Genomic DNA, 16,082 nt, shown 5'->3' with positions numbered 1-16,082 from the left:
TCAGCCAATCCTCTGTGTGCCACCTGCACATAGCCACTGAGGTGATCAAGTTGGCATGTATGCAACATGTATTACAACACATGGTTATTGTATGTGATGGAGACCTGTACCCAGGCATGTCCTGTTGACTGTGGTAGTGTAGTGGAGGTACCCATGGCATGTGGTGCGTAAAGGGAGCAGTTTCCTATATGTGCCAGTTCTTACACAGCTGGGCAGACATGTAAGTGTCAATCAAGCATAGGTTGTCTGTACACATCCCTGCTGGATACCTGCCATCTACACATCTGTACAGGGACTGACAGTCATCAGCTTGGCAAGTAGCTATGCAGTAGGATGAATGTGTTGACAGATAGACGTTTGACAACAATATGTATGCCATAACTACATGCTGGAAGCCCTCACTAACATGTGCTGTACAGACGGTAGTCTACAGTTACATTCCACATGTCGGATCATTATCCAGTAGAGGATATATACTGTGACACAGCTCACACTCCAGGGGTACAACAGGGAGGGCTCAGAGTCCAGCTATGCCTGCAGGTGTGCCTGATGTCAGTACTACATTTAGCACTCTACTCTTGCCTGGGAAAGCACTGTCAACAGTAGTACCGCCATACATTACATGCCAGTGTGATAGCACATACCCTGGGCTACTACCCCTGTATGTAACACATTCACATGGATAACAGTGCTGTACAGGCCTCATATACTTCTGTGTCCCACACATGACACTCACACCCCTTGCTACTGTAATAACAGCACATAAGCACATGTATTGTACATGGCATTACATACATTTATTATAGATGTCATTACCCTGCTATGTTATCGGACTGGGGTGTGTGAACTGGTTACCAGGGCTAAGCCATGCTTAGCAGGTATCAACATTGCTCCAATATAACAGCTAAGCTGATTGGCGCACTGGTAAGCGAAGCCTACACTGTGTAAGTGCCCTACATTTACGCGTAGCTTAGCACTGCTTAGCTTCATTCAAACCCACACAAACACGCTTAAAGCTGAGCAAAACTGCCTTAACCACTCTGCATCCAACAGCCCTTGTTCTGCCCAGCAACAAAATGAACAGCCCTTACAGGTCTTGAACCCAGAACCCTATACACTATAGTCATAACACTTAAGCACTACACCATGTCCACTGTGAAGACAGCTGTTTTTTTTCAATATATCTGTCAATACACATATTGATTAGAATTGAACAATTGCCTTTACTTCCACAATTGTGTAATACTTGTTATTGATATGACTGTTGCATCACATATGTTGTTTTCTCATTATGTACACTTATCAGATACATACAGTGAGGTACATCTGGGAGGGTATACACAACAGTGATGTTTACACATGACAGGAATATGGATATATACATATACATATGTTGATATATGTCTACATGTACATACACATGTATATTCATACATATGTCTGTATACACATCTGTATAGTGCATCACATATATGGCAATGTGTAGATCTCTTTGTACATACATACACTCATATATATATATATATATATATATATATATATATATATATATATGTATATAGCTATATATATGTATACACATCCTATGTGTACAGATATGCCTATTTATGTAGATACATATGTAGACATCTATAACTATATGTGCATACATATCTAGCCTGATATACCCATTACTGTCAATATATATGCAGATATCCATAAGTATATGTGCATATGTATCTCTATCTGTATATGTGTAGACATATTGCTGTGTATATGTGTATATTTGAGTGTTTATATGTATATATATGTACATATACGTATCCATCTATGCATGTCAATATGTATATGTGTATATATCTATATAGATATATGGATAATTATATATACATATATGTTCACCATATGTCCAGAACATGGAGTGGAGTCCTACCTCAGCCCCAACAGTCCTAACCACTTAGTGCAAGAGGATGTCAGATATGTATTGAAGGTATATATATAGACTGTTGCTACTGTAATAGGGGTTGACTTAACAGACATATTGTGTGTGGGAGGTCAAATCTGCTTTTAACATGTGCACCATTGGCTACTGACAGACATCCTAAGGACATCATAGTTCAGTATCACTGCTAGCACAGTAATGATCCTATGGACTACAGCAGCGATATGGCCAATAAATGTGGACAGTCTGACACACTCTGGTCAGTCCAGAGGTATTTACAGAACCCCTTAGTGCAAGACATGTGGACCAAGCCTGACAATGTGGATGTTAACAGCCATGTGGATGGATATATCACGTAAATACTGGAATACATTTGCCCCCATAGGTTATGCATTCACAGACTCTTGTTTGTCCTGACACATAACCGCTGGTGCAGAGGTCACATGGCCACATACTTCCCACTAGTTAGTGACATACATCTGTACAGCATCCCACTGCTTTGTCAGAAATACATGACAGTTATGGTGGCCTATGGTGGCCCGGCAGCAGTACATCTGGCAAATATCTGGACATAACATCACACTGGGTAAGTACACTAAGCTGCTAGGCATGTAACAAAGCACTGTGCAGGCTACAGGCAGACTGCCACAACACTGGCCTACATTTCCTATGGGGGAATACACATGTACCTGCAAATATAGCAGGCTCTACAGGCATATCACAGCACAGACTAACAGACACCTGTGTGAAAGTGCATAACCACAACCAATGTGAACACAGCCACAGCCACATTTGGTAAGCTAGCTTAATATTACAGTATATGGACTGTCTGATCAACACCATCCTCATATGTGCCACCCACACACTAACCCTACATATACTGGGCCACTACACAGTGTGGTCTGATGCCTGTCTGTGGTATGGGACATGTGTGTGCTTGGCCCTACAAACATATAAGTCGATAGGGTACCATACATTGGAGCAGCATGTAACATCAGATAGAACAGGACCAAGAACAATGACATCTACCATAGTCTGTACACAGGCCAAGGTACATATTCAAAATACACACACTGTCGACAATCACCATAAGTTCACAGACCTCAGTACTGTACACACAACCACAGAATGCCCAGGTTATGTCTTCAAATATAACCCCTACTATACATAACGTGTAGCAGTCTGATATCTCACTGGCTTGTTATCAGATATGATGTCAGTAAATAATGGTGTACAGAACATATGCACCTCTTACTGCATGACATATGTACAAAGGTTGACAGAGTTGTGGCTGGAGGCACAAACACAGAGCCAATATAGACATGTTGCTGTGATAACCTCATACATTTACTGTTGTAACAGGGTTTGTTGTGACGTATGTCCTATGAGGGATATGAAGTCAGTAACTCTCATGGCTGTCACCATGTACTGACTGCAATCCTCACACTATGCTTCTACAGTTCTCAGATAGGTGCTCTGTGAGTAACACAAGAAACAAAAGGCACCACACACTGCCCAGTCTGCAGAGGACCCTACAGATGGGGGTTTCCTCAAAAACATAGCACTGTCATGACAGGTATTAAAACATGTAGACCAGCCATATCCACACACACCCTGTTAAACCATTACTCCAAATGCAGAATAGCAACACTTACATTCTCTAGTCATGTCAGGCACATCCCCCTCCTGTGTTTTGGCCTGTTTCCACAGTGTATATTGTTAGAGGTAAATCCCAAATCCATCTGTGATGCTGTTTGCCAAACTTCAGATCTAGGTCCTGCTCATAGTGAATGAAAAGGCCCAACACCAGCATGATGTTCCTAGACATTGGAGTGTGTTTCCATGCAATTGGCTATGAGAATGTTGCCATAGCTGTTCCACATGCAATCAGCTAGAGGAAAGCTGCAATTCATGCAGAGGCCATCAGCTGATCATGAGCATCACTTACAAAACACATGCTGCTGCCTAAGCAAAGCAGGTGTAGTTCTCCACATCCACAAGAGAGGGAGTGAGAGAGACAGACAGAGACAAAGTAAGTCAGGGAGGGGGTAGGAGAGTAAAACCTAAGCATGTTTGTGTCACACACTTACCAGTACAGGGTTTCAAACCCCTGACTGACTATGTATTGCTATCACATGTCTCTGCAGTTATTGCATATGCCACATAGCTTGCATGTTGAGGAGCTGACCCAAATGCATGTGTGATGGTGAGTGACATTTGCAACAGTGATATGGTAGCAATACTGTAGGTGTAGTACACATGCCTGTCCACATGAACAGGTGTCAGTGTCAACACAACCACAATCTCTCAGGGTCTCACACACATTGACACACTTGGCATGGTCAGAAATACACTTCCTAACTAGTTAGTTTGCCACAATACAGTACTGTGCAGGTATCACATGCACCACAGGGGTTATCCGGAGGTTATTTGGGCAAAGGGTATGTGAAGGTGTCTGACATCAGACAGCATGCTTCAGTATGCCAATGGGGGTTGCAGTGATTGTGAATGTGGTCAACAGCATCATACACCACATACACAGACACAAGGTGCCAGTACTGACATGCATGTGTGTACATTGCTTCACGGGTGTGTAGTGGTTGACTGTGGCAGAAGGCTATACAAGGCTAGGTGAAGGGTACACCTTGGCATCAGACCACATGACAATGGGGTGCAGTGTGGCTTAGGGATGTAGTGTCTGGATTGGCCCACACAGGTGGGTATTGTATTCACCATCTAGTCACCTGGGTAACTATTGTGTGTGGCCATTGCTGTGCAATGCTTGCCATGTATGTGTTCATTAGTCCATGACATGGACGCTGTCTGTGATGTGCACATGTCCCACATGCATGTACAGTGACATGTGGAACTGTACCTTGGGTGTCTGGCTCATGTTCTGTACACAGATTGTTATCATCAGATGTGCCTGTCCTGGCCTCATATGCCAGGAACTGGTAATGGACAGCAGCTTGACTCTGCACCTACATTGATAGGATGATACAGGTATTCCCTGGTGTTAGTGGCATCTGTTCATATAGGGCATGTGTTTAAGGCATGGTATGTCCTTTATGGGTCATATTTGATGGCACCACGGGTGTTGCAGGCATCCAGTGGGGAACATAGTAAAGGTATACTGTCTGCATGTACGTGCCTATAGTACTGATGGACAGGGTGTCATGCCCTCTGTAGTCCACTGCAATCACACCATGGTTACTATCTGTGGGCAATATGCAGGGTACTACCAACATAGCAGTTGTTGCCTAGGCAAGTGTGTTTGGGTATGAGACATGGGTTGAGAGTGTTCTCTGTGTACTACAAGGGTTGCTAACTTTGTTTGCCAGGCCTTGATGTCACATGTAGGGGTATGGATTGCCACCCCAGCCTCTCAGGTATTTCACATCTGTTATTCTTGTAAGGTGGACATTGTGACATATAATAGGGCCACCATATAAGAAATTTGCAAATCTCACTCCACAGTAAGTCCAGTTGTTACACACTCACAGCCACCTCCACACAGGATATGAATGGCAAACACAGACACACACACACACAGACACACACACACAGACACACACACACACACACACACACACACACACACACTTTGCACACATGCACACACACACACACACACACACACACACACACACACACACACACACACACACACACACACACTTGCCTTGTCTGGGATTCGAACTCCTACCTAACTAGTTTATTACATTACAGCAGTACGCAGTTATAGGATGCGCCACGGAGATTACTGGAGTACTCCTTCCCCAAAGTTGCATTTCACTGGGTATGACATCAGCAGGCTTGCCAAAGAAGGTCATTTGAATTGTAATGAGTGTGACTAGCCTAAAAAGCATTGCCCCCTACACAGACAAAGGCGCACGCACACACACACACACACACACACACACACACACACACACACACACACACACACACACACACACACACACACACACACACACACACACACACACACACACACACAGTTGCCATGTCTGGGATTAGAAATCCTACCTAACTAGTTTATCACACTAGAGCATTACGCAGTTATAGGACATGCCACAGAGATTTTTTGGCTATTCCTTTCCCAAAGGTGTATTTCACAGTGAATGACATCAACAGCCTTGCTAAAGTAGGGAATTTGAATTGTAATGAATGTGACTATCCTAAAAAACATTGCTCTCTACACAGACACACACACAGTTGCCATGTCTGGGATTAGAACTCCTACCTAACTAGTTTATCATACTACAACACTACGCAGTTATGGGACGCACCACAGAGATTACTGGGCTACACATTTCCCAAAGGTGTATTTCACAGGGAATGACATCAACAGCTTTGCCAAAGTAGGGTATTTGAATTGTAGTGAGTGTGACTAGCCTAAAAGCATTGTTCCCTACACACACACACACACACACACACACACACACACACACACACACACACACACACACACACACACACACACACACACACAGTTAACATGTCTGTGATTAGAACTTCTATCTAACTAGTTTATCACACTACAGCATTACACAGTTATATGAAGCACCACAGAGATTACTGGGCTACACCTTTCCGAAAGGTGTATTTCACAGGGAATGACATCAACAGCTTTGCCAAAGTAGGGTATTTGAATTGTAGTGAGTGTGACTAGCCTAAAAAACATGGCTCCCTACACAGACATAGACACACACACAGATGTCATGTCTGGGATTAGACCTCCTACTTAACTATTTTATCACACTACAGCATTAAGCAGTTATAGGACATGCCACAGGGATTACTGGGCTACACCTCTCCCAAGTTTTTCACAGTGAATGACATCAGCAGCCTTGCTAAAGAAGGGCATTTGAATTGTAGTGAGTGTGGCTAGCCTAAGAAGGTATTGCTCCCTACACCGACAGAGACACACAAACACACATACAGTTGCCATGTCAGAGATTAGAACTCCTACCTAACTAGCTTATCACACTACAGCATTATGCATTTATAGGACATGCCACAGAGATTACAGGGCTCCGTCTTTCACAAATGTGTATTTCACAATGAATGACATCAGCAGGCTTGCCAAAGTAGGGCATTTGAATTGTAGTGACTGTGACTAGCCTAAAAAGCATTTCCCCTACACACACACACACACACACACACACACACACACACACACACACACACACACACACACACACACTTGCCATGTCTGAAATTAGAACTCCTATCTAGCTAATTTTTCACACTACAGCATTACGCAGTTATAGGAAGTGCCACAGAGATTACTGGGCTACTCCTTTCCCAAAGGTGTATTTCAAAGTGGATGACATCAGCAGGCTTGTCATAGTTGGGCTATGGGGAGGGCAGTGTTTGTGTGTGCATGGGCCATAATCCATTCATCTAGAGGTAGACACACCACACACAGGCACATGCAGGTTTATATTCTGTAGTATGTGTATACAACTGCTAGATGACTACTGCCTTGTACAGTCATGTTGCACAGATAGCACTTGCACCACAGAGTCTGTAATGCTGAGGGATACCAGTGACTAATTTCTACAGTGAGTGACATTTACACATCATGTGGTTGTAGCCATTTGGCTGTGTTCTGGGTGGAACAGGCCTCATGATGGTAGGCTCTTTGTCACTGTCACTCTCTTCCACACATCTATGTATGTGTACTTTTGGCATATTATAGTGTGTTGTCCTTGGATATATGTCTGTATTCCTATCCAATGTGTGTGCAAAACATGACTGGTGCATACTGAGGAGTGTATGCACTAACATCTGCAACTGTGAGATATTTATGATCCACTGTTGGTAGACATGGGCTTCATTTGTTTAAGTGTGTAAGCATGCCCAGTAGTACCTTTCAATATGTTGTTGTCTGACATTGCCTTCATTTCTCTAAGTGTGTGAGCATGCCCAGTATGCCCTTCTGTATTGAATGTGTGGATCCATTCCAGGTGGTTTGTACTCCAGTGCAGACCTTTGTGTTCTACATCTACAGGTTGTAAACTGTTTCTGCACTATATCTGTAGATCAGTTGGCAATATGGGGTCAACGTGTGCAAGGGATAGTGTGTACTATAGGTGATTGTGTCTGTGCTGCTTCTGCTACATGATACTGGTGTTAGCAGAGACATTCAGACATGTGTACTGTTATACACTATAATGTTTTATGTCCTCAAGTACTGTCAGGTGGACATTCTTGCTCACAGTGAGCACAGGGTGAATGCAGCTGTGTCCAGTATTGTGGCAAATGCCTACATATTCATGGAAAGTTATGCCATTCTGAAGGGGAAGCTGCAGACACTTGCTGCTGGGTCTGTGTGTCCAGTTCAGCACCAGAGTTACTTTCTTGTTTGGGGAAGCAACAGGATCCTACATTAAGACCCAAGTTACAGAGTTTGGCACCTAAAAGGTTATTTAAACATTCCAGATCCACCTTGTTGTTCTGAGGAAGTCTGGCTACATTCAGATGAAAGCGCTTAACCTGTGTATATCGGTGGTTGTCTTGTTTTGTAATAAAATACGTTCTTCCAGTTCGAGCTGAGGATTTTGTCATTTGTTTCAGCTACCACAACCAGGCTTTCGTGGGTGTTACCTTACACAGTTGCTTGTGGTGTTACCTTGGTACAGTGCTGGCAGAGGATCCCATACTTGTACATCCATCGACATGACATTATGGCCTTATCTTACCTCACAGCTGTACAGATTCACACAGGTTATCCAGAAGCAGGGATCATAAGTAAGGACATTACCCCTACTGTGATGTATGGGCAGGTTTGTAGCTACACATTTTTGTGTTTGCAGCCAGGGATAGTATGTGCACATGGCTGTGTGTCAGACCTTGCACATTCCATGCTGCCCATGCTCCCACCCCCTCTATTATTCTATCCTCTTCTATACATTATGCAAACATTCACTGATACTTTCCCTAAAGTTATCACCTCATCACAGTTGTGTTTTGGTGTTGGTCCACAGTTCATGCAGTTGGACATGGTGGACATGTTACTGTGGTTTGTCCACATGGCCTTGCATATGGCTTATGTGGAGTGTGTTATGTTGTTATTTGGGTGTCCATGACATAACATGCATTGGCTGTATGGGTGAGACACAGGCCTTTGGCAGAGGCCTGTAGGCCATTTGGTGTTGATGCAGGCCAGCTGTAGCATGCAGGTGCATTCTGTCAGTCCTACAGTCCCAGACTGCCATACAGGATAGTACCCTGGGGTGACAGGGTAGGTGTGCTAGGTGTTCATGCCAATAATTTCTATCAGTATTGATCAGGTGGTGTGAATGCTGGCAGGGTGCTACTTACAGGTAGGGACACACCTGCATGGGACACCTGCACTGCATGCTGCATTCTTTCGCTATTTCCATACACAGGTGGGGGTCATATTGTACCATTCCCAACAGCAGGGATACGACCAGAGAGGTACCTGTGGGTGGTGTTTGGGTGAGCTGGGTGCATGTGTGCTATGGACACTACTTGTTTCTGACTCACAGATATGCATGGGGCATTCCAGTTATGCTGGCTTGTGCAGAGACATCAGCTGTTTCCCAATACATCAGTCCTATCACCTTTGTGATCTGCAAGTGTTCTTCCAGATGACATCAATATTCCCTACTACAAGCCCAGATAATGTGATGCATACCTGTATGTACAATTCCAAGGGTGTGTCCATTACATGGTTGCACATTATATACAGTATGTCTGGGGTACTTTTCCCTGTGTATTGCTTGTATATCTAGCCCAACAGTCATGCCATGTCCATCTTTCAGATGTTGATACATATTACCACCATACATTTACAATGGCTTGCTGCTAGCATGTGTTATACTGGGGGGAATTGTCTTTGACACTGCAGTTGTGAGAACTTGGCCCTGTCATCGGCAGTAGTGGGCAATGGCCACCAGGTCAAACCTCAACATGCATACATACTGACCACTCTCATACAATATGAAACACACACCAACCTAACACATACATACCTGCATATTGTACACATGCTACAATCTATCCTGCTACCTTGGCCACCTCTGGTCATCTGTGCTCCACTCGTATTATACCTACACATACATGTTACTACATGTCTACATCGGATTGGGGGGACACACCTGACTGTTACTATATTTCTACATAGGACTTGGGGGGGCACACCTGACTGTTACAACATGTGTACATTGGATTGGGGGGCACACCAGACCGTTACTACATTTCTACATAGGATTGGGGGGGCACACCTGACTGTTACATGTCTAAATAGGATTTGGGGGGCACACCTGACTGTTACTACATTTCTACATAGGATTGGAGGGGGGCACACCTGACTGTTTCTACATGTCTACACAGGATTGGGGGGGCACACCTGACTGTTTCTACATTTCTACATTGGATTGGGGGGGCACACCTGACACATGTATGCATTTGCTGTGACTGTACTAGTATGTCAGGTACTCCATTTCATTCTGTTTTCTAACCTATCATGATGACTAGAGACATATCAGTGTACTATAGGTCTTAGGTTTGATTGACCTACATATTAGTTTCTGACATCCTACCCTTCAGAACTAACATCCCACTGCCTGACTTGATGTAGTCTGTCTGTGTATGCCTGGAGGGGAGGTTACCCATAGGCATCCTTCAGAGGCCTCAGCACAGCCTTTGTTTGTGTTTGTCTACACCTGTCCTGCTGGCTGAGAGTGTTGTTGGGTATGTGAACCTCCCTGACTGGCATGTGTGTGCCATATGGACACACATGGTGCCCAGTACATTTCCTGCAGTGGGTTTTGTCACCATGTGTATTACTGGCTACTATGGTGACACTAGTATTTGTTACAGATCTCATGTTGCTACTATAGGTGTCTACTATCTGCTGGCATCCTATTCAGCCACCTGATTCCCTTGCATGCTCACATCCATACCATAGATACAGGTAACAACACATACTACTCCATTCGGCAACTGGTAAGGAGAGTGACTTACCTTGTGGGTGTGCCAGTATTGAGGATGGTGCTGGAGGGCTGCCTATGTCGGATGGACATAGTACACTCCCTATACATGGTTGAGCACAGGTAGTGTCATGTTTGTCATCCCTTTTACTGTATGTGCAAGTCAGAGGGAGGTGTCATTCTCTGGGTCCCTCCTGTGTCAGTGTATGTGCTATGCGTTGCCTCTTTGCCAAGGCCAGGGCATACTGGGCAAGCCTCCTTCTGCCTACTGGGGCAGGCGCAGCTTGTTCCTCCTCTGAATCACTCTGTGCCTGTGCAGGCCTTGGCAATGGTGGGGGGCTGTGTGGCCCTGCCCCATGCTGTTCCTGCTGCAGCTGTTTCCTCAGGATCATATTGTGTAGCATGGCACATACGATGGCAATTTGAGTACATGTAGCTGGGGAGTACTACAAGGCCCCACCAGATGTGTCCAGGCACTGGAACCATGACTTGAGCATCCCAAACACATGCTCTATTACAACTCTGGTCTGTGCGTGTGCCTCATTATGGAGTTCTTGTTCAGGTGTGTGTGCATTTCTGATGGGTGACATCAGCCACAGCTCCAGTGCGTAACCAGCATCCCACACTAGGTGATCCTATGAGATGCCCCAACTGACAAATCTCTGGTATAGCTGCGTCAATTGCCAGATGTTGGAAATGTGATAGCTTCCAGGGCAGCCAGCACACACATTCATTATAATGCCCTGGGCATCGCACATGACCTGGCAGTTGATGGAGGGGAAGCTCTTGCTGTTGATGTAGACCCTACCCCACTCACCAGGTGGTGCTTTGATGCATATGTGCGTGCAGTCTATAGCACCCATGACCTCAGGGTATTCTGCTATTTGGTGGAAGAGATGCATATTGCTGGTCAATGCCTCACGGGTGTTGGGAAAATATACATGCTCACCGGCATGTGCTGATATGGCATTGAGGAACTGGTGGAGTACCCTGGATGCTGATGCCTGTGAGATCCCCATGATATCCCCAGTTGGGCTTTGGAAGGTACCTGTAGCTAGTATTCTGAGGCCTACACATACCTTGGTATCCACTGGGATGGGTTCCCCTCTGTTAGTTCTGTGTGTAAGGTGTGGATGGCACAGCTCAACAATTTGCTGTAGGAGGTCCATGTCCACCATATACCGCTCCACTATCTCCAGCTCATGTAGCCCCTGGTAGGTTACCCTGGGTCTGTACACTCTTCTCCGTCTCCTCACTGTGGGTTGGTTGACAGCATTCTCATCCTCACCACCCTCAGCCTCTTCCACATGTTGTATGATAGCTATTGCAGCCCGTATCATTTTGTTGCTTTTGTTTGTTAAAAAATCCCTGCTTGTATACACCAGTGGTGTAGAGTATGTGGAAAAAAGCAGAGGGAAAGGTGTTTGCATAGTTTATAGTAGTGTTCTGGGCTGGCCTGGGCTGGTCTGCTGCTTGTGTAATTGGCTGATTCTGATACATTTCCCCTGCCAGCTATGCCAGTTCTCCTTGATTACCTTCCTACTGCTGTTTTCCCTTCCCATTGCCGTCCTGTTTAAGCCCGGGGGCACGTCGTGCAAACACAGTGCTCAAATGTGCACGGAGCTGCTATTTCCTGGTTTACTTTTTTTTTCCCTTTAAAATCCGGTGTGCAGCGCACATGCCTGCTTAGGCAATGTAAAGAGTGCTAGGCAGCGTCAGACACACCCCCTTGCTTAGCTCTGCTAAACTAAGGGCAAACCTGAGCCACAGGGCTCCAATCCACTTATAGTATGCCTGACATCCCCCATGATGTCAGCTAACTCTTAGGCTTGCACCAAGCTATTCCTGCTCTTACACTGTTGGGCGCTGACTAACATGCAGGGGAAATCTGGGATTCAGTATCATTCCCCTCTTTTGCATAGGATTGCCTGCTAATGCATAGTTACAGGTCCCACACTGAGCCTCCCCCTTAGTAACTACTATTCACTGGCCATGTTGTCTTCTGCCTGCCATTGAGTATAATAGCGAAATACTGATTCTGGTTAGAATGCTTATTTTAGTTTTTTTTTTTTTTTTATTGCCCAATCCCATTTGCGTGCCGCTGCCGTACACTTAAACAGCTGAGATCAGCTAAAACAAATAAAAGTTGATTTTTTTTATTTTTGCAACTGTTTTCAATACCAATGGCCATTGGCATGCTTTCTACTTAATATCCACCCTTTATTTGGAGCTGTCATGGCTCCGTTTTGTAGTTTACAGAAATGTACTCAGTTACTGGCCCATTACATTTCTGCAGATTACACTAGCCCTGCACGGCAGGCTTCCAGCTTCCTGGATCACAAATTCACCTCATTTGCATGGATTTCACCTGCAAATAGGGTAATTTGCATCAGGGGCTGAGTCCTTGCAGGACTAGTGCAGGAGCGCTCATGCACATTCCAGCTTCCTGGATCGCAAATTCACCTCATTTGCATGGATTTCACCTGCAAATAGGGTAATTTGCATACAGGGGCTGAGTCCGTGCAGGACTAGTGCAGGAGCGCTCGTGCACATCCCTACAGCTTATTCCTGGATTGCACAGCAGACATATTGCCTGCTGGAGCTCCTGCACTAGTGCTGCACACTGTGCAGAGCTTGCTGAATCTGGGGGATAATGTCATATTAATAGATAAAGTTTTGTCTATTATTAATGTTAGGTTATAAATGTATGTCATTGAACATTAATAGTTTAAATAATCCACCAAAATTATGTAGTTTGTTGAAATATCTGAATCATCATAAAGCTGATATTGTTTTTTTTGCAAGAAACACACCTGTTATCCAAGGATTAAATATAATGTTTCTGAAAGATTATTCATTTTAGTTGGGTCTCATTTTAGATAAAAAAGAAGAGGCACATTTATATTATGGAAAAATTCATTGAATATACTCAAATGATTGATTCTTATTCAGTTAAGAATGGGATCAGCCGCTAGTAACCCAAACTGCATTTGAATTAAACAATAAAAAGTAAAAAAATGCTGCTGCTAAGAGGAATGAAAGCACTCAAACTGTGGATTACACGTGGATTGAAATATCTGGTTCAGCATTTTTTACTTTTTATTATTATTTTTTTTTTTACTTTTTTAGATAAGATGCTAAGTTTGGTGGTAACAGAAATCAATAAAAGTATTATACATTTTAATTACTGGATCCCTGGAAATGGAGCAAAAGTTTCTAAAAAATATTTAGATGTAACTTTTTGTATGAAAGGTGAGGTAATTATAGCAGAAGAGTTTGTTTGTTATCAGAGAATGACACTACTGCTAATAGAAAACCTAGACTCTCATCAGTTACAAAACACTTTAATCAATAAAATCAATAAAATGAGTTTGAGAAACATTTATGAATTAATATCAATTATATGCATTACTCTTTTAGATTTGGCACCCAAACCAATATAGACAAGCCCCTGGATTTACTATTCCTCTGTGCAGGGCTAGCTAAGTCCTGCACGGAAGCGGCCATTTAGGAGCAGGATGGCAGAGCATCATGCATAGTAATGAGGCACGCTGCCTGAGCTCCTAATCTTACACGGAGGGTGTAAGAGTGCAGGGGGCATGTCTGAGAACAGAGTTCTCAGAATGTACATGCCCCCACAATGAAGAACAGCAGAAAGGGGTAAGAAATGGGTGAGACTGCTCATAGGTGTCAGCATATCCCCACGAAAAGTCCCCTTGTGTACAACAGCAAAAGTATACAAAAATAAAATGAACAAACCCCTTTTTTTTTTATTCTGATTAAAGCTAACAGTAGATGCACGGGTGTGCCCATCAATTAGCTATGGTTAATGCAGCTGTAATGGCTGAAGAGGATAACAAGGAAGATATATGCAAATAAAGCAGCATAGCAATAGTGTAGTGGGCAGAGCATTCGCCTTATGAGCAGCCATTGCCGGTTCGAGTCCCACTGCAGCACATTCCATTTTCCATAGCAAAGCATGTTATGACTAATATTTTTGTTGCATAACCCACTAAATAACATATATTTATAAACTGAAGTACTGAAGTAAATGCACATGTGAGGTGTCAGTGTATTAATGAATAAAGCACTACTAAGCAGGTTTAAGCACCAATAAGCAGTAGTAAGCATATTTAATCACTAGTAAGTGAGCTTAAGCCTGTTTGTGTGGTGGTAAGCAATGTGCACACAGGTTAAGCAGTTCTGAAGCTAACTCTCTGTAAGCATATTGTAACCGGAGGTTAGCATTGCTTACTCTCGTGCCAACCTGCGCAAACCCACTTACAACTGTTCAAAAGTGCCTTAATTACTCTGTATCCAATGGCCCTTGTTCTTTCCATCAACAAAATAAACAGCCATGCAGGTCTCGAATCCTGGACCCTATACAACCCAGTCACAGTAGTTAACCACCAAGCCATCACAGAAGTACAGAAGAATGAGGCATCAGCAAACAAGTCTTCACCATAGTAAAACCAAACTGAACCTGTGAAAGAAATCAGTATACAGACATATGTGCCTTAACCCACTACATAACATAAATATGTGAACTGGAGTAAAGCAGTAAGCCCAGAAGTCAGGTGTAATTGTAATAGAGTGTTGAAGTCCCCAATAAAACACAAGGACCCCATACAGTGTACGTACACATGAATCATGGATACCAGGCATACATAAAAGGTGTAATGAATAATAACTCAATGCCAAAAAGGAATTATAATGCAAAGTCTAATGTAAGCAACACTAAGTATTGCACAGGCCAGCTTAGGAGGTGTAAGCAATGTGCAGGCAGCTAACTCAATGTGCCCAGAGTTATACCCCTTTAAACAATGCCAACCCTAGGTAAGCAGGTTTGCCCATAGCCTAGCCTTTTCAAAACTGGCCAATCATGGAAAAGTGTGGGAAATCGGCCCTACTTAAACCCAAGAGGTGGGAATAAATCTCATAACTGGTTGCAGCTTCCCCTTGCAGGCACAATGGCAGTAAGGGGAGAAGGTGTGTGCTTTCGGGTGCAGCGCTGGTGCATCCAGGAGTCCAGAGTCATGGCAGGACACCTTGTCAAAGACCATGATCAGAGACTGCTGCAGGGCAGTACCAGGGCACCCAATATAAGGTGGAGGTCTGGGACCGTCTTGCCCGTGACCTCACCAGTGCCACTGGCATACCCCGAACTGGTGAGCAGGTCAGGCATCACTATGCCG

The sequence above is a fragment of the Protopterus annectens genome, chromosome 5.part0 (genome assembly GCF_019279795.1).
Source record: "Protopterus annectens isolate FY-2018-M chromosome 5.part0, PAN1.0, whole genome shotgun sequence".
In the NCBI taxonomy this organism is placed as follows: domain Eukaryota; kingdom Metazoa; phylum Chordata; order Ceratodontiformes; family Protopteridae; genus Protopterus; species Protopterus annectens.
The sequence above is the reverse complement of the archived record's forward strand: the minus strand, read 5'-3'. Positions refer to the sequence as shown.